Source organism: Psammomys obesus, unplaced genomic scaffold (genome assembly GCF_907164565.1).
Source record: "Psammomys obesus unplaced genomic scaffold, mPsaObe1.curated_primary_1811, whole genome shotgun sequence".
In the NCBI taxonomy this organism is placed as follows: Eukaryota; Metazoa; Chordata; class Mammalia; order Rodentia; family Muridae; genus Psammomys; species Psammomys obesus.
The window spans coordinates 5,633,878-5,661,397 of NW_026585626.1; the positions used below are offsets into that span (position 1 = coordinate 5,633,878).

Consider the following 27,520-nt stretch of genomic DNA (forward strand, 5'->3'; position numbering starts at 1 on the left):
AAGCTGGGGAACGGGGAACACAAGTGGCCCAACCCTTCCTTGCCTATCGCAGAATCACGGCACAGAACAAAGTTCAATCTTGACTTAAAGAACATCGTGGAAAGATGGCAACTTAGCCTGAAAACATTCGAGTACCAGCAACAGAGGCAGCCCCAGGTCAGGAAAGCACTGGAGCCCACCCGCAGATGCTGTGCAGCCCAGAATCCTCAGGGAGTGCTTTGGCAGAGACTTTTCCTTTCACCAGAGAAGCCCAAATTCTCTGGACACAAAAGCTACGGCCAAGAGGTGCGAAGGCCGCTGTAAAGTCCTCTGGTCTGCCTATCTCTGAGAATCCAGCGGCAGTCAAAGCCATAGATTTTTAAGTAAGGCCATTCATCTTCCCACACGTGGTCACTCAGCTTTAGTCACACCTAGGAAAACAACCATGAACAAGGAGGGGCCCTGAACCAAAGGCAGAACCACGGCCGGGGGAACAAGGGAGGATCAAAACACCTGTGTGAGCAGATGGGCTAGGCAGGCCAAGGGCAGGGCCGGACATGTGGGCGGCAGAGTTACAGCAGTGTCAGAAGTAACACACCGGGCTTTGTTCCTGCCCCATGTGGGAGCCCTGCGGAGTCCTGGAGCCAACTGGCTTCAACTGCAAGAGATGTTCCCAGCCACCAGGAAGAGGCAGGCTCAGGCCATGTAAGGGGAGGGAGACACTTAAAGGGTCTCCCATCGCTTCCCAAGTCGCTGGGGATTGATCCCCGGCCTAGCCAGCAGTCTCTGAGGACCCTGGAGATGAGGTTTGTTTCTTCCAGGCATGAGAATCTGTCTTCTTGTGGAGTCATGTCAAGACAAGTCCTGGGACCCAACAGGGCTGGGTCCAGACGAGGGGCTATTCTAGTCCCCGGACATCTCCCAACCTTTCCAAAGGCCTACCACTCCCAACACAAAACACTCCGGGAGCCCGAAGTGCCCCAAAGCACCCTTGTTCCTTCTCAATGGGGGCCCGGTGGTTCTCCACCAAGCAGGGTGATCCCACCCACTGTGCCAGTTAACAAGTATGCCTTCAGGCACCCCAGTTACCGTGCCAACCCAGGCACTCCCCTACACACTTCTAAATACTCCGAAGGGGTGTGGTCCTGCCCCTGTTAGGCATCATGGCACAAACCCTTTGTCGTACAGAACTGTAAACTCAGGCCCAGGAGTGGGATTGACTAAAGATCTGACAACTCACATGGTGCCAAGCCATGCCCAAGACTTCAAGAAGACAGTTCCAATCCCATGCCCTTCCCAGCCCTGCCCTGGAAATATCTGTTCCTAGGAGGGAGAGTCAGTTTCCCCACAGCCAGCGAGTGTGGCAGACATACCTCCCACAGACAATCCGAGTCTCACAAAGACACTCAGAGAATACTGGTTGACCTGAAGGAAATGCATGCCTAGGACAAGCCTGGCACCAGGGACACTTGCCAACCACCTCCACGACAGGCAGATTCAGCTCCACTCTGGCGGCCCTCTGTAACTGCAATTCACCAAAATCTTGGGACCCTCAACCCCTAACTCCAGGACGGTCACCAAAAAGCAGAGATCACCTGCCTTCGGTGGTAGCCAGAGTAGCCAACTTGTTGCTTAGAATAGTGTGATTGCGGCCCAGCACAAGATTGTACACCTGCATCACGAGTCTTTTAAAAAGGGTGTGGGGTGTGTATGTGTGCAGGTATGAAGAGGCCAGGGGTCAAGCTAAGGTACTGCTCCTCAGCAGCTTTCCATCTGTGTCCTGAGACAGGCTCTCTCGATGATCTGGAACTTGGCCAGACGCCTCGCCGATGAGCCCCACGGGATCCTTCAGTCTTACACCCTTCTGGTGCAAGGGTTCCAAGCACATGCCATCACACCCGGATTTTTAAGTGGGCTGTAGGGATTGGACTCAGCTCTTCAAGCTTGTGTGGCAAGCACTATACTAATTGAGCCATCACCTAAAGAGCCTTGAGGTGGCTCTACTTATTTGTTTGTTTGTTTGTTTGTTTGTTTGGGTGGACACAATGCTTATGAACAGAGATAAGATAATTCATTAGAGCTGGTTCTCCCTGCCCACCATATGGGTTCCATTAACTGAACTCAGGTCATTCATCAGGCTTGATGGCAAGGGCCATCAGTTTAACCACCTTACTGGTTAAACCCATGACATTTTCAGGGTTCAGCTTAGGTAAAAGGCAAGGACTGTTAATCCCATGGACTCTCTTCCTGCTCAAGGACTCAACTTCTTAGAACATCACAAAACTCTCCTCAGGCCAAAGCCCAGGGATAGGCCCAAAGCCTAGACAAAGGAGAAATCATGAGCAGAGAGCAGAGAACAACCAGATGGTGGATGGGAACAGGCCCTGGGGGTACAGGAACCACAGACCACCTGCCGCAGAAATCCGAGAAGAGCCCGTGTAACTCAAGAGACAGCAGCTCAGCCACCCCTACCTTTCCGCACCCCCTCCTGCGGATGGGGCTAAGCTGCTCTAGAGCTGTGACCAGAGACGCATTCCCAGACTGCCACTCACAGGCCCTCCATTCTGCAATCCTGCACCCTTATGACATGGCCTGGGAAACATCAAAGCCGGCCCCCCGGGGGGCCTCTGTCCTGACGTCAGCTCACAGCAGGTCCTGGTTAGTGCTTGGCTGCGGTAGACTTAGATGTTTCCAAAGCCAGCAGAGAGGAGCCTCCGGGCCTCTCCGAGCCCCCACTCAGTGGCCCCCACATTTGTTCAGAAAGCAGTGGGACTGTGCCGGGGCTGCCAACCTACATGGCTTGTTGCAGATACTGCTCTGTTGATGCTTCAGGGAGCCGGGGAGTCCCTGGCAGCAACGTCAGACCCTAGGAGCTCTTAGAAAGTTTGTGCAGAAGGTACAGCATACAGCAACGAGAGGCGCGGCTTTTAGAGACTAACATGGTGGTACCTCTCTCAAGGCGGCACACTCTGTCCCTTACCTCTGACTTCAGGGATGCCCTCAGTTCTGTGATCTGGTGACTCGCTGGCCCTGGGTCTCCTAAAGCTTCCCTGGGCCTTTGGGAGCTAGAGCACAGTGACCTGTGCAATATGGCCGCCTTCCCGCCCCCAGACGTCCCTGCCCTGTTATGATCTGGGGTGCCAGCTGAGGGTAGCGCCTTCTCCTTGCTATACAACAAAGACAACAGGCTACCATCCCGCTTAGCCCTTGAACAGCCTGGGTAAAGGGCTAAGCGGATTTACAGATGGGAAGATAACATACGCCATGGAGCATCCAGAAGGAAACACTGTCCACGTGGGAGCTTTGCCTGTGGGCACGTGGAGCCCAAGAAGCTCCTTGGCAACAGCAGAGAGGCCTCTCCCTCCAACACGCAGAGGCCCCAGCTCAGCTGGAGCTTTGAGTACCCCAGCAGGGCATTTTCCAAGCTGTATGTCTGGCTCTCTTAACAGTCAGCTACAGACACTCTAGCCCCAGCCTCTTAAGGAAATGTTGGTTTCCACGTCTGTTCTCTGCCTGACACCCAACCATATCTGATGCCCAACCCCCTGGTCGCTCTCTGAGCCCCAGACCCTCCCCAGTCTGTGTGCATGAGTGGCATGAGTGTGCGCTCATACACATGTGTCAAAACACTCCATACGTGGAGGAGGGAAGCAGCAGAAGGTTTGGCTTGGGGATTTTGTTTTGTAGTAGTGGCACGTGCTCTACCACGGACGTACACTCCTAACCCCTGGTGCTCGAGTGCGCGCATGCGTGTGCAGTTGTGTGTGTGAGTGTGTGAAGCAGGGTCTCGCTATGTAGCCTTGGCTGGGCTGGAGCTTGCTACGTACGTCTGGCTGCCCTATCTGTCTATCTGAACCCCCTGAGGGTAGGAGTGAATGGGTGTACCATCACACATGGCTTCAGTCCTTGCTGTCTTTGAGACAGGGCCTCTCAAGGTAGCTTCCAGCCTACCTTGAATTTGAGATTCCCCCTGCCTCTACCCGCCAAGGGGCTGAGATCACACAAGCCAGGCAACAGGAAGCTTTAACTAAGCACTCCAGTTCTAAGGAAATCTGGCTAATTCATTCCAGGTATCCAAGTGTCCACCCCCCGGGGGCCAATCCTCAGGCCCATGGAAGGAAAATGCCCCCAGGACTCGTACAGGCCTCAGAACCTATACAATGGGACCAAATAATAACTCTAATTCCTTCATCTCTCCCTGAAAATAAAACCCTGGGGCTGGAGAGACGGCTCAGAGGTCAAGAGCACTGACTGATCTTCCAGAGGAGCTGGGTTCTATTCCCAGCACCCACATGGCAGCTCACAACCATCTGTAACTCCAGGTCAAACACCCTCACAGACATATATGTACGCAAAACATCAATGCATATAAAATAAATTAAGTAATTAAAAAAATAAAATCCCACTATTTCTTTTTCTTTCTTTCTTTTTTTTTTTTTTTTTTTTTTTTTGAGACAGGGTCTCTCTACGTAGCCTTGGCTGTCCTGGAATCGCTTTGTAGACCAGGCTGGCCTCGAACTCACAGAGATCCACCTGCCTCTGCCTCCCCAGGTGCTGGGATTACAGGTGTGAGCTACCCCGCCCAGTAAAATCCCACTCTTTAGACTGGAGCCTCAAAAGCAGGCAAAGCCACCACAGCCCTCGTCACTGAGCCATATCCTGCCAGCCCATGCATGAGAACAGCAGGCTCCAGGAAGCTGAGGGCATTTTACACGGTAGTGTGTATCCATGAGAGTGACTGTGGCCTCTCCTACACCCAAGGTCTCCTACACCAGTCACACACACCTGGCTAACTCCTGAATACCAAGACTAAGCTGTTGGCTCTGGGGTCCAGGTCCCTGTGAGGAAATCTAACTTCAGGTGGCCACTGGCACTCAGACCAAAGGGGACCCTGCTGGAGCAGTTATCAACAGAAACGAAAGACAGTGTGCCAAGTTTCCATGCCCTTTCTAGAGCAACACCAGAGCACAGGCCAGGACAAGCAGCCTTCACCTTGAGAAGCACAAACGCTCCAGGGGAGAGAGCAGCCGGGCTCCTGTCCCACCGGAAGACAGTCCCAAGCACAAGCCTCTCCACGTGGAGACCCCTGTTTCTTTTCTTTTTCTTTGAGTTTGACTTATGTGTCTGTGCTGCTTGAGTTATTCCCCGTGTGTGCAGGTGCCTGTGGGGGACCAGAAGAGGGCATCAGATCCCCTGGACCAGGACTTACACATGGCTGTGAGGCATGTGGGTCCTGGGACCTGAACCCAGGTCAGGTCCAAGAGCAGCAAGCCCTGCTCAACTACCTCTCCAGGCCCCCTTTTCATTCTTTCTTGAGACTGGGTTTCATGTAGCCTAGGGTGGCCTTGAACTTCCAGCTCCCTGGATTGCTAAGATGACAGGCTCTCACCACCACGCCCCGTTTATCACGGTGCTGGGGATCAAACCCAGTTCCTTTGGTGGGGGAGGGGTCAACCAGTGCTTTGAAGTGCCGAGCCATCTTTCCAGGCCCCTCCTGGTAACTTGTGAGGAATACGCCATCACTGTGGGAATAAAATCACAGGGATGAACCGCAGGACCTGCCATCTCCCAGCCCACCCAGCTTGTTATTTGTGCCCTGGGAGTCGAAATATCCACTCCCACCTACTCTGGGGATACTACCTGGAGTCTCAGCACCAACAAGGCGGAGGATAAGCCCCTGTTTCTGGCACCGCTCGGATCCAAGCAGAGGGCTGAGGTCTAAGTGTTCCACACCCACGGGCTGTGTGGCGCCTCCCTGTCTTCTATGGGGAGGGTGGAAACTGACCCTTAGAGGCCCTCAAACATCTACAAATGTCTCCAAGGAAGTGGCCGTGGGTGACAAATCAGGGTGAGGTGGTGTGGTCACGGAGAAGAAGAATGGGGAAGGGAGACCTGGGTTCTGGACCCACTGGAACGGAGCCCTCGTCGATCACCCCTGCCCAGGCTCCGAGACAGAACTCTGAATTAGGTGGTACCAAGAATGCTGGGGTGCACTGGAGACTAGCTCAGAGGCCCCACTCTCCGGGCTTCGTCCCCACCCTCCGGCTGCACAGTTGGCTCTCATTTGGCAACTGTGGGGCCAGGCCTCGGAGGGATTAATAGTGACCCTCTCTGTGGCAGGTGCAGCGAGGGTGAGGCAACTGGACAGGAGACACAGCAGAGAGGAATCTGTCGTTTCCCCTGTGACCCTCCCTTCTCCTAAGCTCCGCCTCCCTATAGGCCTCTCCACGTGGAGGGCTGACATAGTAGGCAGGATGACATTTCTTTGCCCCTCCTGGTGACTAGGACACTAGGAAAAGTGTCCCCAAGAGTATGTGTGGCAGCAGTTCTTAACCTTCCTGGTGCTGGGACCCTTTAATATGGTTCCCAGTGTTGTGGTGACCCCCAGCCATCAAACCGTTCTCGCTGCTGCTTCATGACTGTAATTTTGCTATCCACTACGAATGTACCATAAATGTCAGCGTTTTCCTACGGTCTTAGGAGACCCGCTGAAAGGGTCGTTCAAACCCCTGGTTGAGAACCGCCGATTTATGGTCTGAGAACAGTCTCGTGACTGTCCACCCACCTGAAATAGATTCCAGAGCTACCTGTATCTACAGTCAATTTGATTTTCCTCCACGGGCCTGAGTTTCTTAAGATGGAAGCCTTGAACGGGTTTTTGCACCTCCTCCAGCTTTCGTGAGGCTATTTAAATTTAACTTAATTTGAAATGAAAGCCATGAGGGTTGGAGAGACGGCTCAGTGGTTAAGTACTAACTAGCTGCTCTCCTAGAGGACACCAGCTTCAGTTCCCAGCACCCACAACAGGCAGCTCACCTGCTCCTTTTGTAGGATCTGAACCCTTTGGGTACCTAATATGGTATATATATAAAATTATGACACACACACACACACACACACACACACACCACTACCACCCCCACCTCATCAAGTTTTTAAAATAACAATATGAAATGAAGTTGAAAACACTCCTCCTCACACTCTGTCCACTAGCCACATTTCAAAGACTCAGCAGTCACACGGAACAGTCACCACAGAACAGAGAAAACAGCTCTGCCCGGGAAGGGCTCCACCCAGTGACGACGCCTGTGCACCTCTTGCCGGCCTCTGTAAGATGGTGTGTTACTTCCCACCCAAGGAATTCTCCACGCTGGTCGGCGGGATTTATCTTTGCATTGGTATGTGCGTGATATGACGTATGTGCGTGATATGACGTGTGTGCGTGCACGGGCGTGTACAAAGTAGAGGTTTCTCAGTCACCTCTACCTTTGCGTTGAGGAGGGGTCTCTCACCTGAACAAAGCACTCTTCCTTCTGCTTTTCCAGCTGGCCGGCGTGGATTTATAGGTGGCTGCCATACCCACCTGGCAACTATGTAGGTTCCAGGGATCTGAACCTGGTCGTCACGCTCACACAGCAGGCGTTCTGCCCACTGGGCCCTCAGTGCACTTTCACAGCCAAGGCCCCTGGGGTTAGGGTGTTGTCTACCCCTGGGCATGTCTGCACTCTTTCTGTGAGGCCACCGAGAGAAGTAATGGCTTTGTTTGTTGTTTGTTTTGTTTTTGCTTGGTTTGGTCCTTTGAGGCAGGGTTTCTCTGTGTAGCCCTGGCTGGACTCCTACTCACGGAGCTCCTCCTGCCTCCCCCTCCAGAGTGCTGGGGTTAAAGGTGTGCTCCACCACTGCCTGGATTTAATGTAAATCTGTTGGATTTAATGTAAATCTTTCTGTTTGGATGTATTCTTCTAAAATATGATAGCTGTTTTACACGTAATTAAAAAATATTTTGTGTTGTTTTTACATACATGTAAAAATAATAAATCAATCTTAAGAAAGTAATAATAGTAATCAATAGCACATAGTGGTCCATGCCTTTAATTCCAGACCTCAGGAGGCAGAGGCAGGAGGATTTCTGTGAGCTCAAGGTCAGCTTGGTTTCAGTTCCCGGACAGCCAGGGCTACACAGTGAGACTGTCTCAAAAGAAATTATTTTTGAAGCCAGGCAAAGTGGCACATACCTTAGATCCCAGTACTGGGGAGGCAGAGGCAGGTGGATCTCTGAGTTCCAGGCCAGCCTGGTCTACAGAGTGAGTTCCAGGACAGCCAGGACTACACAGAGAAACCCTGTCTTGAAACAAAACAACAACAAAAATTAAGCAATTAAGTGGCTGAGCACAGCTGTCCACACAGCCTGAAATTCAGTCTTTACCACGTACCTTCCTCCTTAGATGCAGAGGAAGCTGTTTTTCCCCAAGGGTCTGGGTATCCTCAGGGCCTGGACAACTACACACACACACACACACACACACACACACACACACACACACACACACCAGCCTTGCCTCTCCTACTCTCCATCCTCCTTGCTCCAAAAGTTGCCTGAGAGGCTGGACCTCAGCTGTTTTCAAGGGGACAAGAGCGTCATCAGTCTTTTATATTTAGAACTGTTCTGCAAACCACTTCCCGAGCAGCCAAGGCTGTGGAATGTGAGGGAATCGCTTTGCTATGTCATGATGTGGAAGGCCTGTGGCAAGCTGCATCTGCCACATGGCCAGGGACACGCCAATGTCGAACACATGTGCGGGAGGCCGAGGCGCCCTCGGCAGCTGGGCTGTCCTCTAGAGGTGCGGCTAGGGAGGCAGAGCCGCACACAGTCCCTTCCTCTGCCTTCCTTTCCAGAGAGGAGTCACCCCACCTGTCTTTGCCAACAGCTGCCTCTGGACCAGCCCTTCTCTCCAGGCAGTAGTGGGGGGGGGGGGCTGCCCTTAAAGATCTAGAAGGTCAGGTGTCGGGACAACCTGGGACAGAAAGAGAGGACTCCAGATGCAAGGGGAAAACGAGGATGGTTGGAAGCTCCTGACAGTTTGAGGCGGTTTGAGGCAAGGTTTGGGTGAGGAAGCTGGGGGTCGGGACTGCGCATGGAGCCCCCGCCCTGTGCCATCAAACTCTGCTGCCATAGTGGCTGGAAAACGTTGACCCAAATGTACGGCAGAGGTGGGCAAAGCCTTGGAACGTCACTAAATGCAGCTGTGACCGCTGCTCAGTGGCCGCTCTGGCAGAGAGCCCTGTCCTCCCGTACTAGACTGAGGGGTATCTGCGGCCTTGGTGGCCAGTTGCTTGGTTAGAGTCAAGCCACTGGACTTCTTCACACACTTCCCAGCTCCTCAAAAACACCATCGTACTGATGATAATACTCTGAAGCACATTCCTAAAGTAGGATTTTTTTCCTCTTTGCAGTAAACCTAGAGTCTTGTGCGTGCCAGGCAGACACTGTCACCAGGCTGCCTCGATGGGCTCATCGGTTAAGAGCACTGGCTGCTCTTGCAGAGGACCCAGGTTCCTTTCACAGCACTGACAGGAAGCTGACAACCATCCTTAACTCCAGTTCCAGGAGATCCAGTGCCCTCATTTAAATACAAATAAATACATCTAAATATACGTTTGTATTTAGATGTATGCAGTGTGCACAGTTGCCCCCAGAGGCCAGAAGAGGGCGCCTGAGCTCCCAGAGCCGGACTTCCTGTCGACTGTGAGCCCCTGCTGTGGGTGCCGGGAGCAGAACTCAGTGCTCTCAACCAACGGGCCATCTCTCTAGCCCTCGCTACTTTACTTAAAAAAGGTTTCTGGCCAGGTGGTGGTGGTGCACGCCTTTAATCCCAGCACTTGGGAGGCAGAGGCAGATGGATCTGTTCAAGGCCAGCCTGGTCTACAAAGAGAGTTCAGGACAGCCAAGGCTACACAGACCATGTGTGTGTGTGTGTGGGGGGGGGGGTTTATTCTGGATTTGGATTTGGTTCTCAGCATTATGTCTCTGTCTCTCTAACGCGCACACGCCTCGCGCAGGCGCGCGCGCGAGCGCGCGCACACACACACACACACACACGTTTCTCTCCCCAAAGCAGCACTTTAAAAATATATCATTTAGAAAATACATTCTGGCTAAAGACAGCAAAGTAAGGATTTCAATCAATAACAACAGATGAAAAAAAAAAAAAATCAACTGATTTAGAAAGACCAGAAACAACTCCTTAAAGTTATTTCTAAAAGCACCAAAAACTTGCAGCTCACCACCAGATGCTTTCAGCCTGGAGACAGCCGACCCTGGAGGCAAACATCACAAAAAGAGAACACACACACACACACACACACACCAAGCCTGACAAAAGAGAGCACTTCAGAGCGGCTGATGCAATAACTGGTTTGAATAGCAAGAATCGACAAAGACCTAAGGTTTATTTCGTGCTTCCTCTCCCAACCTGTGAGTCGGGGTCTGGGAGGCTCTGAGATCTGGTTTACTTAAGTGTCGTCCCCCGGTTCTTAGAGGCTTGCCTCTTACAGACCTGCAAAGCCAGGAGTGAGGGACAGAGACAGAGGAAGAGATGAGAGGTGAGCTGAAGGTACTTGGAGGAGCTGCTAGACAACAGAGCCAGGAGGAAGGGGTAGAGAATTTGAGAGACTGAAGAGAAAGTGGGACCAGGGCTGAGGGAAAACAGAGGACCAACAGACAGAAAGGCACGAACAGGAGTGGACTGAAAGACTGAGGCAAAGATGGGTAACGGCGCTGGAAAGACATGGGGACAAGAGAGACAGAGGGACGAGAAAGCCAAGACAGAGCAGACCTGAGCACACACAGGGCTCCCTGTGTCAGTGGCACTGGCCCCAGGCTCCTAACTAACCCTAGCTGCCCCTGGCAGATCTGCCTGGGGTCTTAAGGAAGCAGCCTCTGCACATGACTGAGAAGGCATCAGACCCAAATAGTTGCTGGTCACAGGCCCCAGCATCTGCCCAGAGCACAGAGAGATAAGGAAGGTGATAGCTTAGTCTACAGGGGAAACAGAGGGAGCCAGGGGAGGGGAGAGGCTGCACACCTGTGTGAGAGTCAGGACGTTCATAATGGAGAAGCCCTCAATTTAGAGGCTCCTGGTAAATAATTCATCAGGAAGAGTACAGTGCCTTCCCTGGCCTCATCCATTATTAAGCATCAGAAATGTGCCGTGCTGGTACACTTCCTGGTATCTAAAAATGGGCTGAGCCATTAGGCCAGGAGCAAGATGACGGCCAGGCACTTTCTACCCAACCTTCCCAGAACCCCTGACCCAGCAGGCCTGCAGCTTTGAGACCTTACTAACTGCTCCTCAATGCTACAGCAGCCGGGCACGGGCCTACAGCCCTGTAATCCCAGTCACCTGGGAAGAAGCTACGGCAGGAGGATCACATGCAAGGTCAGCTTGGGCTGCACGGCACGTTTGAGGTCAGCTTAGGTGATTTAGCAAGACTCTGCCTCAGACTAAACATTGAAAAGGCCTAGGATCCGGGGCTGAAAAGACAGTTTAGTGGTAAGAGCATTGGATGCTCTTCCAGAGGACCTGGGTTCTGTTCCCAGCACCCACATGGCGGCTCACAACCGCCCGCAACTCCAGTTCCAGGAGATCAGAGCCTCCTAAGGCACCAGGTATGAGCACAGTGCACAGAACTCACACGCAGGCAAAACAGCCATACACATAAAAAATAAAATAAAATAAAGTAAGAATAAAAGGGAAATAAATAAGTAAATGGCCTGGAGGTGTAGGTCAGGGGTGGAGCCACTGGCCTAGCATGTCCAAGATCCTGGGTTCAATCCCTAGCATGGGAGCCAGGGGCAGTTGGTACAAGCTTAGCTTTCCTAAAAGGCCGGGTCAAGGCTCAACTGTGGGATCCTGAGGGCAGCCGAGGTCCAGGCCCCAAAAGCTTCATCCCTCTCACTAGAAGGAAACTGCCTCACTTGAATCTCGGGGCAACACAGTTCCCGAAAGGTGTCCTCTGCCAAACACTCCACAAAGCTGTGTACCCTAAGTGTCTGGCATCTTCTTCAGGGCCCCGTCTCTCACATGTCCAACAGGCTGATGTCACCTATGGGAAATCCAAAGAGCCACACAACTTCGAGGCTCTGGTCCAGGGGCCTACAAGAAGGATGAACACTGGGCCAAGGCTTCAGAGACCAATGAGCTGTAAGAATGGTTCAGTGGGGAAAGGTGCTTGCTGCCAAGCCCGACCGCCCCACAACCCAACCCCCGCAACCCGAGTGGTGGAAGGAGACAAGTAACTCTGACCTTCACCTGTGCACCACAGCATGCATGGTGACCGAAGGAAGCCTGCACTCAAGTCCCACACACTCAGCAAGAGGATTACCTTGGACAACCTGTTTACTGTCCTGGAACTCGCTTTGTAGACCAGGTTGGCCTTGAACTCACACAACTCACACACTGTGGGCATGTATGCCATGGCATGTGTGCGTGTGTGTGCGTGTGTTAGAGGGGTGGGGGTCAGAGGACAGCTTGTAGAAGTCAGTTATTTTCCTTCCAGCATGTGGGTCCCAAAGATCAAACTCAGCTCATCGGGCTTGGTGACAAATGCCTTTAGCGTTGTGCCATCTCATTGGCCCCACCGAGTTTTTTAAGGAAATGCATTCTGTTACAAGTATCTGTTGCCTAGAGCAGGCCTTTTCATATTCCCTTTTCCTTCCTTCTTTTTTTCTTTCATAGTTTAAGATCAGCGCTCACCCACCACATTGCCCAGGTCTGGCCTCTAACCCCCTCCTGCCTCCCTTGGCTACCAGGCACAAACATGATACACATATACTATTTGTGCAAAACGCTTATACAAATAAAATAAACAAATCTTAATTAAAAAAAAAAAAAACAGACAAACAAACTGCCGAGCATTGATGGCTCTTACCTGTAATCCCAGCGCTTGGGAGGCAAAAGCTGGTGGATCTCTGAGTTTGAAACCAGCTTGGTCTATGGGGAGAGTTCCAGGACAGCTAGGGCTGCATAGAGAAGACCAGGCTGGCCTCAGACTCACAGAGATCTGCCTACCTCTGCCTCCTAGAGTGCTGGGATCACCACGCCCGGCTTATTTTCCTTTTTTTATATTTTTGAGACAGGATCTCACAACGTAGACCAGGCTGACCTTAAATTCACCAGAGATCCGCATGCCCCTCCAGGGTGCTGGGGCTAGAGGTGCGCGCCACCATATCCCTTCTTGAAGAAAAGCTGTTTCTCAGAGTACTGAAACAAACGGGAGGTTTGTCCTCATAGGAATCTCCAGCTAATAAATAGAGCACCATCATCTTACAATCCTCTAATGAAATAATGGCTCCAGCAACAATTGCTGGTGGCTGCTCATCCCAGGAAGGGAAGCAGATGTTATATGTCTCCTGAGGGAAATGCACATGAAAAAAAAAAAAAAATGATTCCATCCAGACTCAGTAAACCCTGGAGACCCAGTGTTTGTTACTATCTCTAAACTAATTTGAAAGAGGGGGAAAAAAGATGGCTCAGTGGGTAAGCACCTGCCACAAGCCTGATGACCTGAGTTTGAGTCCCCAGGATCCACATGACGGAAGATGAAGATCAGAACCAGGGGGCTGGAGAGATGGCTCAGCGCTTAAGAGCACTCACAGCTCTTTCGGAGGACTCAGAGTTCAATTCCCAGCACCCACATGACAGCTCACAAGTATCTGTAAGTCCAAGATCTGACACCATCACACAGACATGCATGCAAACAAAATTCCAATGCACAAAAAATAAAGATAGATAGATAGATAGATAGATAGATAGATAGATAGATAGATAGACAGACAGATAGATAAATAAATGAATAAATAAGGTCAGGCCTGACTTCCACCACAGATCTACTGACCTCTTTGTTTTGTGGTGTTCATTTGTTTGCTTTTGTTGTGGTGGTGGTGGTTTTGTTGTTTTGAGATAGGGTTTCTCTGTGTAGCCCTGGCTGTCCTAGAACTCAGTCTGTAGACCAGGCTGGCCTCAAATTCAAAGAGATCTGTTTGCCTCTGCTGGGATTAAAGGTGTGAGCTGCCACACTAACTTTTTTTTTTTTAAGTCAAAAAAATGTCAAAAGTTGGAGAGCAACGGCACACTAGCTGAGACCGTGACTGAGGTCTCCACACCTGCCCTGCAAACTCACCATCTTCTGACGTCCTTACACTCGGGACCGCCAGAGCTTCCTGACTGGCCGCTCAAACCTAACAGTGGATCCACCCTTCACAAAGTCCGAGCTGACCTGGCCCTCAGCTAACGCCCTCCCACGTGGCTCCACCGGGAGGCGGGCGCCCGGAAGTATCAGCTGATTTCTGGTGGCTTAACCTTGCCTGATAACCTGGTCACGTTCTCCCCAAACCATGTGCCACTAGCAGAGGGTCAGAACCTAATATGGGTTCCGGGTAGGCAATTACATTAATTATCATCATTAATTCAACAAACATTTATTTAGAGTCTACCATGTGCCAAGCGGCTCTGTAAGTCACTGGAGATGCAAAGAGAAAAACACACAATTATTGCCTTGAAGTATCTCAGCTCGGCGGGGGAGTCAAGACGAGCAAACATATAATTACAGTAATAGTTAACACTCACTGACCCTCGCTACATGCCAAGCGCCGTTCCCAGCATCTTAACCATGCTATCTTGTTAGGGCTCACGCCCACCCATCGGGACGAGGGCCGAAATCCCCATCATGCAGATGAGTTAGGTAACTGAGGCACAGAGGTAGAGCCACTTGCTGAGACAAATCACAGGAGTCAACCCTCAGGTCACGTCTGGTTCCCGAGGAAGGGCTACTGTGATCTGCAGCCCGCCTGCTCTGTCACTCCTTAGAGTGGTTGGGTATGGAGGAGCCTTAAGGGAAGCCTCGAAGTCAGAGGAGGCGATACAGAGGTGGGGGTTGCGGGGAGCTGGAAGCTATCTTCAACACAGGGTTTGATGGACTTATGGCGGAATGATGTCTGGAAAGTAGAAAGTCAGAAGCCAGAGGGCTAGGGGCATGAGTTAACTGTGAGTGCGACTAGCGTTCGTGAAGTCTTCCTGAAGTCTTCCTGAGGGGCACAGAACAACAAGTGTGAAATAAAAGCCGCAGACCAGGTGGGAGCAGAGAGCTCTCTGAGAGGCCACGGGAGACAAGATGGCGACGCGTACATTTGCCCTGCTCCGGGTGTCCCCAGCTAACAACACATCGCTGCCACAGAAGTCCACCCTTCCAAAAGGGCAGCTGCCTCAAAGCTGAGCTCCCTGTCACGGGACGGCAGGCTCGGCCGTGGCGGTCCTGAGTACTGAGCAATACCACACCTGCTCTACAATCCCAAGGCTGTGGCAAAACAGCCACAACTGGGGTGCTGAAACAACAGAAGGGAATCGTCCCCCAGTTCTGAAGGCCAGGAGTTCCAAACCAAGGCCTGGGCCAGTGGGCTCCCTCCTGGGGCTCTGGGTAGTGTCAGCTGCAGTGAATGCTCCTTGTCTTGTGGCTGTGTCAATCCAATCTCTACCTCATCTCCCTTCCCTGTGACTGTCTTCCCTCAAGGGTGTTTGTCTCTTCTCCTCTTTGAAAAATAACTTATTTGGGGCTTGAAAGATGGCTCAGCGGATGAGAGCATTGGTTGTTCTTCCGAAGGACCCGGTTTCAACTCCCAGCACCCACACGGCAGCTCACAACTGTCTGTAACTCCAGTTCCAAGAGATCTGACACCCTCACACACACATACAGGTAGGCAGAACACCAATACACATAAAATAAAAATAGATAGACAGATAGACAGACAGACAGACATCTGGAAAGATAGATACATAGATGGATAAAAAGAATAAGATTTTTTATCTAATTCTATTTTATGTGTTTTGGGTGTTTAACCTGTATGTATGTATACCACATCTGTGGTTGGTATCCACAAAGGTCATAGTATCAGAAGCCAGGAACTGAAGCTACAGATGGTTGTGGGACACCAATGAGGTGCCAAGAGTCGGACCTGGGCCCTCTGTAAGCCTGGCCAGTGCTCTGCCAACCGCCTCTCCAGCCCCTCCCCCTTCTCATGGGACACCTGGAGTTGTGGAGGATAAGCTGGCCACTGCAGTAACTTCATTGTCACTGGAACACATATGCAAAAGACAAGTTCATCCTAAACCCAATCACATTCCCAGGCTTCAGGGTTAGGTTTGCCAAATGCTGTGCTGGAGGCTGGAAGTGTAGCTCAGAAAGAGAGCAAAAAAAGCCTGGCTCAGGCTTGAGCTGCAGAGCCTCGCCTCAGTTTCCACAGGCACCCACCATCACAGCTGGCTCTGCTGGGCACAGGCTCCACTGTGAGCCGGGCGCATTCTGCACGCTGGGATACAATGGCGAACAGGACATGGAGGTTTCTGTCCTCAGGCTTTCCACAGCTTCTCTGAAGATGGAGTAAAAGCAGCAGGGTCTGGCTGGAAAGAAGGGCGTCTGCTTCACCCTTGGCTCAGAGCTGCCAATCGTATTTAAACAGGATCCCGTGCTGATCCGTTTCAGAGCCTGCTGTGAAAAACCTACTCTGTTCTTCAATGCATTCTGGAAGGTTCTATTTGAGGAAGAGTGTGGCTAAGGTAGGTGACACAGATGCCAGCCTGCTGTGCTGTGTCCCGAAAGCCTCAACAACAAGGTGTCTGGGACCATCAAAGATGAAAACCTTTTATTCACAGCCCCACAGTGGTAGCACACGTCTTTAATCCCAGCACTTGGGAGGTAGAGGCAGGTGGATCTCTATGAGTTGGAGGCCAGCCTGGGCTACAAAGTGAGTTCCAGAACAGTCAAAGCTACACAGTAAAACCCTGTCTCAGACAAACAAAACAAAACAAAAAACAGGAGTGGATTCCAACTGTATCTGTGTTCCGTTTGCCACACATCCTTGCTTGTGGTACCTTTGCTTTTAATGTACAATTAGATTTAATTTGCCAATTTTTTCATATTAGCTTTTACAGGGACAACTGTAAGTGGGATTGTTTCTTTTCTGTGCCACCAGCCAAGACTTGGGGACAAGGTTCTGTCAACTCTGGGACGCACACAGGACGCATCCATCTGCTCCCTGGCTCTACGCCTGCCGACAAGGCAGAAGAGGCTCAACAGTTCTGCGTGAGTTTTCTTTCAAAACTGTTTGATACGAGCCTGGGAGGTGATTCAAAAAATAAATAAATAAACTCCCTTATAACTTGTTTTTAATAGTAACTAATCAACTCAACCATTCTAACAGTTCTTGAATATATTTCTTTTTAAATTCTTTTTATTACGTTTATTCATTTCTCTGTGTTGTGTGAATACACACACACACACACACACACACACACACACACACACACACACACGTGAGGAGGCTGGCGACAACCTCAGGAGTCAGTTCTCTCCTTCCACCATGTGGTCCCAGGGCTTGAACTCAGGTTGTCAGGCTTGGCCAGAGGTGCCTTAACCCAAATGAGCCATCTTGTCAGACCTCTTTTTAAAACTTGTGTGTGTGTGTGTGTGTGTGTGTGTGTGTGTGTGTGTGTGTACACAATTGTGCCACTGTGCATACGTGGAGGTCAGAGGGTAATCTTGGGTGTGAGAAGGGTCTTTTGTTGTTTCCCCGTGTAAATGTTAGGCAAGGGGCCTACCAGCTTCCCACACGCTCCCATCCTGCCATGGGGGGTCTAGGGTGCATGCATGCCCCACTGGGAACTTGCATGCTTTGAGGGTGAGCGTGTGTCTCCCCCCCCCCACCCCCATCAGCAACCTTTCCCTAGCTCCATGCACCTGCCCTTTCCCTCCAGTTCCCTCTGTCAGCTTCATCTACCTGCACTAGCTTCCTGTTTGTTGTCTGTGGGGTGCTTGCAAAGTTCCTAGCTTGTTATTTTTGAGGGAAGAAATATGCTTTTTGAGACAGGGTCTCATCATGTAACACTGGCTAAGCCTGGAACTCACTATGCAGACCAGGCTGGACTTGAACTCAAAAAGATCTGCGTGCCTCTGCCTCCCGACTGCTTGGATTAAAGACGTACGCCACCATGCTTGGCTAAAGAGTCTTTTTAGGTGTGTGTGTGTGTGTGTGTGTGTGTGTGTGTGTGTGTGTGTGTGTTTCTGCAAGTAAGTGTAGGTGCCCTATGAAGCCAAAAGAGGGTGTCAGGTGCCATGGAGCCCCTTGACGTGAGCAGGAGTGTCATGGCACATGTGTGGATGTCAGAAGGCAACTTGTAGGAGTTGGTGTTTGCCCCCCACCATGTAGATCCTGGAGATCAAACTCAGGCCAGTCATCAGGCTTGGCAGCAAGCTCCTTTATCCATGAGCCATCTCACTGGCCCTGCTTTTTAAATACTCACTTCCCTTTTCCAGCACAATTCCAAAGGAGAAACGGCAGGAGGCAAGCCACATCCAGAAAAACGGGACTAAAGAGGAAACCGGCTTGAGACAACCAAGAGAACAGTAGTAAGGGTCTTGAGGGCTCCCAAGACACACCACTTGTGGGGAGAGGGGACCCCCCCCAGGGAGTGGGTCCCTGGCAGCTCACTTTCCACAGTCACAGCACGCCTGAAAAGCCTCTCTGAGAACCACCTGGCTAGGCCTGTGTGTGAGCACAGACAAGCAGGAGGAACTGTCATTTTCATCTGACATAAGGAGAAATGGAATTTCTACCAAAGTCAAACCTTTCTATGGTGGCAATTCTGATCTGTGGAACCCAACACCTTGAGCAGCCATGGGGCCCTCCAGGACAGGGCTGGACTTGAAGGGAAACAAAGAGAAGGCTTATCCGAAACACTGAGCTTATCAACTTGGGGGCAACAAAAAAAAAAAAAAGCACACACTTCTGACAGAATGGAAAATGCAAAGGAGCAGGAGACTGTCTGGCTAGCGGATGCCAAAGGGAGAACAAACATGACCTCAGAGCTGGAGTGAGATCCGGGATGGGCACTGGGCCATCACAGCACCAGTTACATGGAGCAACCTGGGCTCGCTCTGACTGTCTTGTCTTGATCATGAGTAATGGAGGTGGGAATGTTTGGGTGATAAATCATCCGGGCTCCCTGGCAATGACCCACACCTGAACTCTCCCTCTCTCCAGTTTCCATACACAGAGCCTGTGTGATTCGGACAAGCCCACGGGGACAGTACTGTGGCGAAACCGTAAAGAGAGCTACTCATACCTACAGATGTGCTCACACACCACACATGCTCACTTTACACACAAAAGTCTTGTGCACAATGGTGGTAAGTTCCCAGCCTCTGAGAGTCAGGAATTATCCAAGGGCAAAGGCAGGCACAGGAGGGTTGGTAGCAGCCATGTTTAGAACAGGAAACGCCAGGGTTCGGCAGCTAAGCACACTGGCCGCTCCAGTTCCGGGGCATCTGACACCCTCTTCTGGCATCCTCAGGCACCAGGCACGTGGCGCAGACATACATGCTGACAAAACATCCATACACATTTTGAAAAACTAAGTTAGGAGACCCTCAGAACAGCCTAAAGTCTGCCAGCAGGGAACCCATGGAAAAAAAAACTAGGGAAAAGAGTCAAGTGGGAAAAGTGCAGGCAGTGCTCAATCTAGGCTCAAACTTCCTCTTAAAAGTGTGTAGGATGGGGTGGGGGGTGGGGAAGGCTGGAGAGATAGCTCAGCGGTTAAACTGTTCTTCCAGAGGATCGGGGTTCAATTCCCAGCACCCACATGGCAGCTCACAACTGTCTGTGACTCCTGTTCCAGGGGATCCAACACCCTCAACACACACACACATGCAGTCAAAACACCAATGTACATAAAACAGAAATAACCATGGTATAAGTGTGTAGGAAGTTTCCTGTCTTCTCCCCATGCTGTGGGCCCCCCTCAACTCGGGAAGGTCCCAGAGGAGGAAAGACCTCGAGCAATCACACAGGAGGAGGCTAAATAATGAATTGTAAGGGTATGTTTTCTTTGGCCAGGGCAGTCTGGCCAAGCTCTGGAGGCTGCTGGGCAAACATTTTTCATATTTTAGTAGCTGGCCTATGCCCAAGGCAGTCAGAAGTTAAGTAAGCTTGAATGAGCTGCTCCCACCCCCTCTAAGGCCCCAAGAATTCTTAATGAGGCTCCACTGCAGAGACTTCAACAATATCCGTGGCTCCGGCAAACCTGTCCTGTTGCCTTAAATATCACTCACCCTTCACTACTTTTAATGAATGCAAATGATTCGGCAACAAAAAACACTTAACCTGGAGTGAAATCCAGCTTGGTGAGGCTGCCTCACCAGCTCCCGGCCCAGGCAGACAGTCCCGCAGAATCTCGTGCGTCCAGGCTAGCCCGCTAGCCCAGGCAGCCCCTGCACACATTGAGCAGGACAGCGGGAACGAGGCAGGAAGTGCATAGTAAGAGGAAAGACCCTCCCACCTTCCGGCCCTCCTGGGGCCCAGGTGCAGACCCCCACATCCCAACCTCTTAAGGCTCTGCCCCAGGGCTGAGGAAAGTGTAAAGGGGTGTGTTGGGGGGCGGGTGAGCGACAAAAGGTATTTCTTTGATCTGAGAAAGGGGCTGGCCCCAGGCACCTCAAAGACCTGCGTGGTCACCACCTAGCCTGCATTCAAGGGCACTTCTCTGGAGACATGCCCCCCCTCCCCTCAGGAGTCCAGCTGAGCCCAGGGGCACTAGGAGCTCAGCAACAGGGATCCTGAAAAGCCCACTTGGAACTTTCGTGGAAACAGCAGCACCAGAGACAGTGTAAATAACCCAATTTACACCTTGTTTTCGGAGTTCTCTTTTGGCAGCAGAAACTGAGAGCAATTTGTCAGGAGCCTTAAGAGCAACTCTGAAATAATTTACTTCCAACCCAGGCTCAGAGGATTTTTTTTTTTTTGGTCCCACCAGAGCCTGATCAACAACTCTCTGTGAGGCTGAGTTATCTGCTGGCCCAGAACAGCTACTGTGAGTTCGGCTGCCCCTGTCTTCACCCATGATGCCAGCAGCTGGCAGGAGATCCTCAAAGGTCCACCCAGGTTCTCCTGGCCTTGTCACCGAGGTAAATGAGGCATCAGGGCCGCTAGACCCACACAGTTGAGTAGTTAAGCTCAGGACAACTAAAGACCCACAGCCTGATGTGGTCCGACATAAAAAGAGCTTGAGGGCTGAGGAGGTAGATCAGTGGGTAGTGCGCCTGCCTGGCATGCTGTGGGTCCATCCCCAGCACGGCATAACCCAGGTATGGTGGTGCACGGCCCTGTAATTCCAGGGAGGTAGGAGCAGGTCGGGGTTCAAGGCCATCCTTGGCTACCTCGTGAGCTCCAGCTGGGCTGGCCTGAGGTGCCTGTGACCCGGTGGTTAAGAGCACTGTTGCAGCAGGCGTTGGTGGAGCACAGCTTTAATCCCAGCACTTGGGAGGCAGAGGCAGCTGGAGCTCTGAGTCTGAGGCCAGGCTGGTCTACAGAGTGAGTTCCAGGACAGCCAGCGCTACAACAGGAAAACCCCACCTTGAAAAACAAAACAAAACAAAACAAAACAAAACAAAGAGAGAGCACCCAGGTTTGGTTCCCAGCACCTACGTGGCAGCGTGTAACTTCATTTCTAGCGGACCTCAACACGCTCTCCTGGCCTCCTCAGGCAGCAGCATGCATGTGGTGTTCATACACAGGTCCAAACACATAAAATAAAAATAAAACAAACCTTTGAATAAAGGAGCCCGTGGCCTTCCATCTTAGTTCTCTGCCGCTGCAGAGTCAACCCACCTCACAGGGACTGGTTTTTTTTTTTTTAGATGTAATATCTTTATTATTTTGTGCTTGTGAGTATTATGCACAGTGACACATGCTTTTAAGCCCAGCACTGAAGAGGCAGAGGTAGCAGATATCTGTGAGGTCTAAGTAGCCTGGCCTACACTGAGAATTACAGGACAACCAGGGCTACATAGAGACCCTGTTTAAAAAAAAAAAAAAAAAAAAAAAAAAAGATACTTTGATAATACTCTCTCTCTTTTTTTTTTAATTTATTATTGATACAGTATTCTGCCTGCATGTACACCTGCAGGCAAGAAGAGGGCACCAGATCTCATTAGAGATGGTTGTGAGCCACCATGTGGTTGCTGGGAATTGAACTCAGGAAGAGCAGCCAGTGCTCTTACCTTAACCTCTGAGCAGCCCCCGATAACACTCTCTTACTAGTGCAGTGATACAGAATAATGACTACACCGCATTACAGAGAAGAAGTAATCTAGACAGGGTTTTGAAGCCACAGGAGACTACACAGATCCTATTAAAAAAATTATGGCATTTATTTTTACTTTCTTTGCTCTAATCTGGTTGGCTGGTTTGGTTCTGCAGGGCTAGGGATTAAACCCCGGCCCTGTTTACGTGTGCTGGAAAGTGCTATGCTAATGAACTATAGGACACGGCCTTCCATGCCAATTACCAGAACAGCCCGGAACATCCACAGGGCTGAGCACCGATGCCCGTGGAGGCTGAGGACCCAATGAACACTGCTGGCCTTGTCCGGATTTTTGTTTTGTTTATGGGAAACTGAACCCCACACCTCGCCCGTGCCAGAGTCCTACCGCCCTACCAGAGAGCTGTATTCTCCGCATCTTTTGATTTGGAGCCGGTCTCACCCTCAAGCTAGGCTTGACCATTCTCTGTCGTCCAGGCAAGCCTTGAATCTGTGGTCCTCCCGCCTCAGCCTACAGAGCAGCTGGGATTATGAGCCGGTGCCACCAGGTTCGGCTTGCTGACTTGGCCCCTTTCCGCCTTCCCACATTTTAGAAGCGCTCCAAAATTACGCTGTTTGCCACCCAAGTGCATCACAGGCCTTCTGGGAAAAGCACCAAAACCTTCACCCCTCTGTTCTTCCCCAGCTTTAAGGAACCATCTGTAACACATGAGTCTTCAAAACACTCCTACATGGCTGCAGAGATGGCTTAGTGGGTGCATGCGTGTCCTGTGTGAACATGAGACCTGGTTCTGATCCCCAGCACCAGTGGGTTTTTAAATTTTATTTTTATTTGTTTGTTTGTTTTGGATTTTCAGGTCAGGGTTTCTCTGTGTAGCCTTGGCTACCCTGGAACTTGCTTTGTAGACCAGGCTGGCCTCTAACCCACAGAGATCCGCCCGCCTCTGCTGGGATCAAAGGTGTGCACCACCATGGCCAGCCACTATGATTTGTTAAAAGCTGGGTATAGCTGAATACCTGTAACACTAGCTCTGGATGGGAGAGAGGAGAATCAGCTAGGGCTTACGGACCAGCCTGCCTCGAGTTAAAGAAAACAAGGAGGGGGGCAAAAGCCAGGTTCGAAAAAGGCCTGTCTCATGGGAATAAAGCTGATGGAGCAGGGTACTCCATCTCGTTTGTGGTCTCTGCACATACATGAACATACATGAACTCCCCATCTCCTGAGCCCTGGGACAACATGCTGCATGCCTGCCTTCTAGGTGATCTATTAATCAGCCCCTATCCTGCTAGGGGCATAATTTCCCAGAGCTAGAATTCGGTGACTAACAGAAAGAATCCATTCTGAAACCCCTACATGCATTCCTGAAGTGAGCCCACAGCTCTGGCCTTAACGCTCAGGCAAAAGGAGCCCTCTTCTTCTTTTCAGCTCCCACAGGACATCCATCTTTACATCACAGGAAACAGAACTCAGCCAAGTTAAGACTTTCCGTAGGGGAGGCTGGAGAGATGGCTCGGTGGTTAAGAGCAGTGCTGCTCTTCCAGAAGTCCTGGGTTCAAGTCCCAGCAACCACATGGTGACTCACTACCATCTGTAATGGAGTCTGAGTCCCTCTTCTGATCTGCATGAAAACAGAGCACTTATATATATATATGTGTGTGTGTGTATACACACACACACACACACACACACACACATATATAAATGAGCAGGGCACGTTGCTTTATGCCTGTACTCTCAGTACTCAGGGAGGCAGAGGCAGGTGGATCTCTGTCAGTCACAGGCCAGCCTGTCTACAAAGGTAGTCTAGGGCAGCCAAGGCTACACAGAGAAACATTGTCTCAAAAAAACCAAAATGAATGATAAATGAATGAATGAATGAATGTTTAAAAAAAAAAGAATTTCAATAGGAAACAGGCCTGGTGGCACAGGCTTGTAACCTCATATACTCAGGAGACTGAGGCAGGAAAATGACACATGAAGGCTTGCCTAGACAAAGAGAGAGTTTAAGGTCAACCTGGGCAAATTTGAGGCCTGTGTCTCAAAATAAAAAGTTAAAAAAAAAAAAAAGAAAAGAAAAGAACTGGGCCCTAGCTCAGTGGTAAAATGCTTCCCAGGCATGAGGGGAACTCTAATTTCACCTCCCAATATCACCAAGAAAAAATAAATAAATAAAATAAAACAAATGTAGAAACTTTGAAAACAGCAGCAACCCCACCCTGTGAGGTTCCAGGGGGCTGAGGGCATAGCACAGTGGCAGAGCGGCTGCTTCCAATGCACAACACCCTAGTTTGCCCCACCCCACCCCCAGTACACAGACTTCCTGGGTCCCCTAGAGTGGAAAAGACACAACCCAACAGGCAGCACAAAACAGAAGAGCCAGCTGCCCACGAGCAAGCATCAACGCCATGCTACAAGTGTGTCGCCAAAGGAAAGAAGGACTGTGTCTCCTGCTTGCTCTACTCAGGTCTCCAGGCCCTGAACTTCCTGCCGTTTGTCCTGGACCTGTCTGTCCTAATTCACCCACGGGACGCCCATTCCTGGAATGAATCTCCAATCTCTGGCAGGAACACCCCAGCTTTTAAAGTTGTCTGCTTTAACAGTTCTGCTGGCTTAGGAAACACCCCTCTCCTCGGCTGCATCTCTCTCGCTTTCTGAGGGCTTCAAAGCTGTCCCATCACCCCCCACACAGAGCTTAGAATGAAGCCTCGTGCTTTCAGCCTCACTTGTAACTTACCTGTCAGATTAGAGGAAACAGCTTCTATTGAAAGTCACTAGAGGGTGGTGACAAAAACAGGCCCGTAAATTCATCACCCTCATCGGTGACAACCCTTTTACTGCCCTCACTAGATCCCACACTAAATCCTTCCTATATGACAAATTTCAAAAACGTCATTGATCTTAACACGGAACACTATTTAATGGACTAAAGGGAAACGCTGACCAAATGCTACCTAACTGATGACATTATATCGCCACTTTAATGGTAATGTGAGAAGCACACATTAGAGACAGTGAGACTACTCTCTCCCTCAATTCTGCTGGGACGGGGGCTGCCATCTCCGTCACACAAAAGAGGAAACAGGAAGTTGTAACGCCTCTTAGTAAAGAAATCATGGCGCAAAGGCCAACAAAATGGCTTAACCTGTGAAGATGCTTGCCGTGTAAGCCATGAGTTCAAGCCCTTGAGCCCTGGGCACAAGGAGAAAATCGGTTCCTTAAAGTTACTGCCTGACCGACGCATGTTGGGGCAAGCTTCTTCCCTCCCTGCTTCTCCCTCCCCACAAATATATAAAAAGAAAAATTATTAAAAGAAACTGTGGAGCCAGAGCTCGGCTCCTGAACAGATTTCTGAGATCTCCTTGGTGCTGGAGGGCGGGTGGGCACTCCCACAGACCTTCCGGATGGAGTTGCCTATCAGAGGCCAACAAGACTAGTCGGCCCATTAAAAAACCAGGTCTCTTCTCGGCTGCACCTCTGCAGATCCTACTTACAGCAACAACAAAAGGGAAACAGGTTTTGCTAGCGCCTCCTGGCAGAGCTGGCTGGAAGCAAGGGGGAACTTCTCAGCCAACTTACTATATATAAAGCACATTTAACGATCCTTTCAAGTCCTTCGAGTGAGAAGGAAGGGTTCATTGGAAACCTGATACTTTGGCAGCTAGGCGAGAGGGACTGGGCCCTTAGCATCAGCCCCTGGGGATAAACACCCTCCCAAACCCCTTTGTCTGCCAGACAGATTACTTCCTGGAGGGGCAGGAGACTGCAAAACATTTTATGGCAAGCCCACCTAAGGACACCCCTCCATCAGAGACCTGGCGGGGATCTCTGGCCAACCCACCTCACCATAAACCCTCTATCTTCCCCCCAGACCTGCTGGGGTCCCTCTCTCCACAAATACCTGTGACCGCCATAAACGCCCTGAAACAGCCCCGTTTACTGCCCAGCCTGCCTGCTGCTAAATGAGGGCATTTGTTTCAAATTTGCAAATACCGAAAGCAGTGGAAACCCAAGTCCACCCCTAAAATGCAATGTTCTGCATTCCTCCCGGCCTGAAGGACCACGCTTCAAAAGCTTTGAGAGGCCCTGGCTGTTTACTCACTGGTGGAGCTATTGGGTGAGGTACTTCCCTACTCCCTGAGGAGGCGCCTTTGATCCCGGCAGAAAGGGGTGCCACCCTCGCCCCGGCAGGACTGGGCCCACGCTCCCCTGCCCCTTGGGTCACACACCGCAGCACCGGAGAGCCTGGAGAAAGGGGAATCTCGTGGGAAGGCCCAAGTAGAGACTCGCCTGAAATTGCTGCCTGCAGACAGAGCAGCCCATCTTCAAAGGGCCCTGGAGACAAAGAAGGTTAGGGAAGGCTGAGAAAGGGAAGGGAAGGCTGAGAAAGGTTAGCGAACGCTGATAGGCAGCACCTCAGCCTACCCCACAGGCACACCAAAAACAAAAAGACAAGAAGTCAGTCAAGTCACTGTCAAAAATGCACTGGGTGTTTACTAAATAAAGGCCTCTTGTTTGGAAAAGGTGGGGGAGAGGAGGTTCCCCTAGGCCCGCTGGGGCTCCCCAGCCGCCAGGGTGGAGGGGAAGCTGACATCACAGTGTCCCCAAGCTGTTTGCTAAACCAAGCATTTTCTTTAAATCGATGTATTTAACGATTGGTTTAATCTCTTAAATTAACCGAACTGGGAAAATGAAGGGCTCTTTATGGCTGGAACAAGGCCCCCAGCACTTCCCTTCTTGTTTCCCACCCCTAAAACCGCAAGACAAGGTGTTCTTTGTTTCTAATGGGCTTTGTTTTCAGGTGGCAGGGAGCAGACTTTGACTCTCAAATGTCACCCTCGCCTATTATCTCTCCTAAAGGACCCTTGGTCTGAGGGAGAGCCCTCCCTGCCTTCCCCAGCTAGGAGGAGATGAACGAGCCAGCGGGTCAGACCCCCAGTGCTGCTTCCTAACACAGAATAACTTCAAGGATTTCAGATGCCAGAGGCAAACCTCAGCACAGCCCTCAAGAAGGCAATGCTCAGCTGAGGAGGGAACTTGTTGGCACACAGCCAGTATCTCCCAGAATGCCAGGGGCTTTGGTCCAACCCCAACTCTCACGAAGGTCGGAGGGTTTACCTCTAAAGTCAATGCCCCCCCCCCCAGCCCTGTAGGCACTGCAGGAGTGACTCCAAGTGACTCCAATACTGTGTGCCTGGGATCTAGCCCAAGCAGCACTTCCAGCACACAGCCATGGTTTGCAATGTGGCAGTATCCTACGAGCCAGGGCCTACAACCTTGACCTTCCAGAAACAGCAGGCAGAGCAAAGCAAAGCTGAAACCAGCTATCTAGACCTGTACACCACAGAGTGAGTCTGACTTCTGACTTGTAGCTCTTAAAACGTTTAAGATACACACTCACCTCCAAATGGACCACTGAAAAGCTTCATTTTCATATACTATTTGTCCAGAAAGAGCAAAATGTCCGCAAAATCCTCTCCCCAGACCTCCTCCATTTCATAGCTCCTAGTGACAGTGACGGGCACCCGAGGACTGAAGTGGTAACACCCGCCCATACACACATACACACACACACACACACACACACACACACACACACACACACACACACACA

At 50.9% G+C, this 27,520-nt stretch overlaps 1 protein-coding gene across 1 annotated transcript in view; it reads right to left on the reverse strand.

Annotated features, from left to right (window-relative positions):
* Positions 1 to 27,520, reverse strand: part of Ptk7 (protein tyrosine kinase 7 (inactive)) — a 60,984-nt gene that overhangs the window by 24,261 nt on the left and 9,203 nt on the right. The gene's annotated exons all lie outside the window — the stretch shown is intronic.